This window comes from Netta rufina (assembly GCF_964035555.1).
Source record: "Netta rufina genome assembly, chromosome: 5".
NCBI classification, from domain to species: Eukaryota; Metazoa; Chordata; class Aves; order Anseriformes; family Anatidae; genus Netta; species Netta rufina.
The window spans coordinates 56,027,998-56,033,997 of NC_140128.1; positions in this window are offsets into that span (position 1 = coordinate 56,027,998).

Consider the following 6,000-nt stretch of genomic DNA (forward strand, 5'->3'; position numbering starts at 1 on the left):
CCACAGGCTGTTTTTATGGCTTTGAATCTTGAAGTTAGATTGGGAGGATTCTTAAAACAGCAAATATGGGATCACAACAAATTAAAATTAATAAAGTGAGAGGAGCGACTATGTATTTTATATCAGTTTAAAAAGAGAAAGATTTTTAGATAGCGAAACAAAACATTTAAGAAATTTTACCAGGACCTTCAGGTCCTTACCAGGAGCTGGGAAAGATCCCAGCTGGGTCTTGCAGAATATTATAAAGTCACCAGCTTCTACATGAATTTAAAAAAATAAGACAAAGCATAAACTAGTTTTACCTCAATAAGCAATTAGTATCTGCTGTAGCTGAACTAAATGACACTGTAATGCAGGCATTAGCAGTATGCAATGTTACAGGGTAAAGGAATAAGTTAACCCCCGGTTTCACAAGTTGCAGAAAGCCCTGTAGTTGTGCTCAGACAGCCACATAACTAAACTCCGGCCACAAATCCTCCTCCAACACTTTTCCCCCCAGGCCTGAGGTTTGACAGGAAACACATTCCACAAACCTTTTAATTTAGCTTGGCCTTTTTTAACGAGAAAGGATGTTTTTATACAGACATGTGCTCTGGTTTTCCTTTCCCTTCCAGCACACGCATCAGCCAAATAAATATTATCAAAGGATTAAATATCTTGTGCTTCTCTAGGATATTTCATCCGAGTATATATCCAAAGTGCTTTACAAACTTTAATTAATCCCCCGCTGAGAGCAGCGCTGATAGACACACATTGCAGATGAGCACACGAAGAGGGCTGGCTGATACAAGAGCCTCTTGCAACCACACAATGAGCAAGTTGTGGGGCCAGCAGGGGAGTCCAGCCATCCCCTCCTCTCATGCTTTTTCTGCTTAGTTTTCTCAGATATTTGCAATTTGTCTCAGGCAGTAAAGACAGCTATTTCAAGCTCATGTGGGCAAAAGCATCTCCAACTCTCTCTCTCAACCATAATGTCCTTCCTCCAGCAGTGTGACCCTGATGGAGGCTGTGGTGTGGCTCAGCTGTGCTCTTAAGTTCTTGCAGGCTAAAATCTCCCCATCCATCTTCACAGGGCATTGACCTTGGGTCCCAGGTAGGACAGAGCAGGGCGGGGGGCTAAAATGTACCCCAGACCAGCACAGGGTATCATAAGGTGTCTGATGTCTGCCTTCTGATGTCTCATTTAAGACACCTGAATTATATTATTTCTCTGGATGTCAAAAACCATCACCAGAACGCATGTGATCTCTCTGTACCTGAGACTACAAGGGTTTGGGCAGGCTTTTTCTTTTCTTTCCTTCTTTGCAAAAATGTGTCAAAGACATAATTTATTACAATGAAACTGTGAACATACAAAACAAAACTGACGTCTCCTCACTTCAAATGCCTTTGTGCCTAGAAGACAGGAGATAAAAAGGCAATTGATATGGGCAAACAAAACCATATTTTACCTCTTTCTCCTGTCTCCCAGACTGTAATGGGCTGTGGTCTGAAGCTCAGAGGACTTCTGCTTGATATATATGTATTTTTTAAGCAAGCCTTACTGAGATTTGTAGCAGGACCAGCAGCAGGAGGACCTGTGTTAGGGGAAGCAGGTAGTTAGAGCACATGCCTTTTCTCCCTAGGAGCTATCAGGTGAACAGAGGCTGCAGTAGGGTTTTTGGAGCATCTCAGTATGGCTCCCTGGGAATTTTTTGTGATTCATTGGCAAGCTGATCACCATGGAAAATGATGCTGTGCCCAGCATATTTCTTTGGTTTGATCTATCGATTAGTAGACTTAGCTTTTTGTTTTGTTCTGTTTTAATGACCATAAGGATGTTTCTGCTGAGCCAGCAACACTGGCTTCTGTATGAAGTATGAGCAAGATGGGAATTTGCACATATCAGCCTTCAGGCCCAGGCTCTGCTCCAGCTGGGCTGTGACTTTCTAGATGTCATGAGTAGGCAGATGCCAATCAGAAGCATCCAAGTGTCATTTCAGATTCACCAAGGGAGGAGTGTGCAATTAAATCTCATGTCTATGCAATCTCCTGGGGCTTTTGGAGAATCACAGAACACAGGCTGGTAGGACAAGGAGCCATGTGATGACAGAATTATGCACAGTACCATTTTGCCAGCTGAATCCTGAATAACAAAGGCAATGAAAAGGGCTATTCAGTCATCAGTTTTCAAGAATTCAATATAAAAGGTTTTCATCCAAAATATGGGCATTAAACTCACAGGAATTTTAAAAACTAGTAGATCAAGCTGCCAGAATGCTTGGCTTTCCATTCTGAAATGCTGAATGAGACTTTGAAGAGACAGCTCGTGCTTGGAAATGATTGTGTAAATACATGTATATAGGACTGATTTGTCCTGCCAGGCTGGCGGACAATAGTCCTCTGGGCTACATATTTCTCTGTGCAGGTCTGCTAGCAGTCTCCAAGGGCAGGACTCTGGGAAATGCAGCTGTGGCATCATCCTTGACTTGGGTGTATGAGCTTGAATAGAGCAGGCTGCAGCTGTACCCTGAAAGCTGGTCTGCAGCTGTACCCTGAAAAGCTGGTCCTGGATGTTGGTGATGAGTAATATGAGAGTGTTACAATGGTATCATGACTCTAAATGTGCTCAATATCCAATGATGCTGGGATGGTTCTCCTAGTATGTGGGTTATTGGACATGTAGATACAGAGAGACACAGTCAGCTTTCCTGGAATCTAAATCAGTTGCCCTCCCTTTCAGTGGCACTTTTATGGCAATAGAAGTGTAGAAGATCTCATATTCCATTTCAGTCATATACACAACATGGCTGAGCTGAACCTGTACATCTTTCTGTGGATATCAACAATAAAAACATAGTACTGAATACTTACGGAAGGAAGGAGACATTCCCTAATATTTCTAGACTGACAAATAGACACAAAGAAAAACAAACAGCTTTTTATTTATTTATTTATTTATTTATTTATTTATTTATTTATTTTTCTTTGTCACCTGAAATATTGCAACTGGATTATCCTTGTTGTCAAGGTGACAGACATTTTGGCTTGTGTAATTATTGGCAAACATAGCAGGAAGAAGAAAGTGTTGAGCCAGAATCCACATGCAACACCGTTCTACACCTTATCAAATTCAGCTGGCCAGCAGCCTGCTCAGGAAATAAAAGCAATTGTCCAGGAAGCAACAGAATGCGTGGTAACAATCACGTCATGCAGACAAAGTAAGACATCCTAAGCAGGATATATAAATATATTTATAAAGAACAATTATGAATCTTTTGTGTATATTTAGCAATTGCTTTGTTGAATGCTGTTTAATGTCACACAGAATAAAAGTATTTGGGGATTCTTTCCTAAATTTCAAAACTCAGGTCCAATTCACTGAGGACTTCAAACTGTATATTTGATTCTTAAAGACGATTCTTGAATCCTACATGTAGATAGAAAACTATAAATCCTCTGGTCTGGACTGGATTCTGAGGACTGCAGAGTTTCAGCCAAGCTGTGGTTATGGTGATGATCAAGTTTCAATGGACATTTTCCAGTTCAGTGAAATCTGGACAAGTCAAAAATTTGAATGAAACAAACTCTCCACATCAACCTGTACCAAAGAGTATATCTGAAGAACATTTACCACTGAAGATTTAGTATGGGTCTAGTGATTCCTTCTTGACCCCATTTTTTTTACCATACCAAATCTCAAATCAAGAGACTTTCCTACAGTAAGAGCTGACAAAGGATAGGAAGAATCACATAAATAACCTGAAGAGAGGGAAAGGTAAGAGCAGTCCCATGCTCTTGTGCTTCCAGGGAAACTCGCCTTGATCCACCTATTACTACAGGGAAGTTTGAATTCCTCTGATTACTAACTTGGTCAATGGAAAGAAAACTACATCTGTGCCCCTGGCTTCACACTGACCCAAATTTGGGAGTTTTGGAAATAGACACTTCCTTTCATTTGAGACACAAAAATTTCAAAACTTTCATGAACGGGAGCCGAGGACAGCTCTTGCTGTAATTGCATGCAGGTATGTGGACAGATCCTTCAGAGTCTCATCTGAATGGCATAGGGCATATTTTCACTGAAATCTACAGCAGAAATCTGAGCACATTCTGGATACCAGCAGACCAATTCAGATATATGCGCTCTTTCCACAGGAAGAAAGAAACGTATTACCCACCATTTCTCAGACTTTCTAATGCAGGGACTACTTAATCTCTTAATTCAGTCTCCAAACTGTTTTGATCAGTGTTTTCACAAAGGATTTCTGCTGTGGTGAAACAGAGATAACATGATAAATTTTGGAGATAAGCTCACGACTTCTATTTTCCCTTCCACTTCACTCACATTTTATAAAATACAGTAGAGGTTCTTTGTCTGGTTTTACTGTTTAGTTTATGCAAAATTCCTGACCAGGTTCCTAAGGCATTTTCTTTAGTGTTCACATTTTCCTAGGTCTTTACAGAGTGCTTGCTGAAAAGGAACTAGAAAACAAATAAATAGAGACTTGTTGCTAAAGTAGAATTAAGTGCAAACAGTGGCTAGGCTTTACTGAAGAGATCAGTGCCTCATTATAGCAATACAGCAAGCACTACAAATGCAGTTGTTTTCTGAAAACCTAGTTTATTAAAATTGCAATAGAAACAAACAACCAAACCAACCAACCAAACAAACAAAGAAACATAAAAGATTGGAAGGGTAATGAGGTAAAATTCCTTCTTAACAGAACAAGTCTTGTCCAGAACCTGGAATCCAACCCAGACAGTTAGATTAACAGTACCTTACGGCCAGGTCTTTTGAGATTGCTGGTCCATCTATGCTCAGGTGAGCTGCAGTATAAAACAAATTTAAATGGCTCAGGAATGATCACAAGTGTGCCTATTGTTTAAGCTCCTGATGATCATGCTGTATTCCTACTACAGTCTATTTACTCTTGGATTGTTGTCAAAGCAGGTTATGAAATCAGGCATTTCCCTTATTTCATCTTGTTTCCATTATTTTTTCCTGGTATTTAAGTCATCTATCTTATTCCCATAGTTCACTTTTGAATAGAAGAGAGATCAGAAGTTACACCTGTTTTTCAGCAAGGTTCTGTGGTTTTTTTGATGGCTTTTTGTGTGTGTGTGTGTCGTGGTTCTGCTCGAGTGGGCAGCTGAGCTCCACCACAGCCGCTCTCTCACTCCCCCTCCTCAAAGAGGAACGGGGAGAAAATATGTGAAAAGGGGCTCAAGGGTTGAGATAAGGACGAGAAAATCACGCAATAATTATTGTAACGGGCAAAACAGACTCAGCATAAGAAGATAGTAAGATTTATTGCTCATTACTAACAAGCTAGAGAAGTGAGAAACAAAGGAAAGAAAAACCAAAAGAACCTTCCCCCCCATCCACCCTCTTCCACCTCCTCCCCCCGAGCGGCGCAGGGGAACGGGGGAATGGGGGTTATGGTCAGTCTACAGCGCTTCTTCTCTGCCGCTCCTTCTCGGTCACTCTTGTCCCCTGTGCTGTGGGGTCCCACCCACAGGATGCAGTCCTTGATGAACTGATCCGGCATGGGCTTCCCACAGGCAGCAGCTCTTCCAGAACTGCTCCAGATATGGGTCTGTACCACGGGGTCCATCCCTCAGGAGAAAACTGCTCCAGCCTGGCTCCCCTATGGGCAGCAGCTCCTGCCAGGTCACCTGCTCCTGCGTGGGCTCCTCTCCACGGGCTACAGGTCCGGCCCGGAATCTGCTCTGGCAGGGGTCTTCCACAGGCGGCAGTCTCCGTCGGTGCAGGGCCACCTGCTCCACCGTGGTCTCCTCCACGGGCTGCAGCGTGGAACCCTGCTCCACCGTGGTACTCCATGGGCTGCAGGGGGACATCCTGCTTCACCATGGTCCTCACCACAGGCCGCAGGGGACTTCTGCTCCGGCGCCTGGAGCACCTCTCCCCCTCCTTCTACACTGACCTTGGCACCTGCAAGGCTGTTTCTCACTCCCGGCTGCTGTCTGGCGCAGTGTTTTTTTCCCTGTCTTAAATAT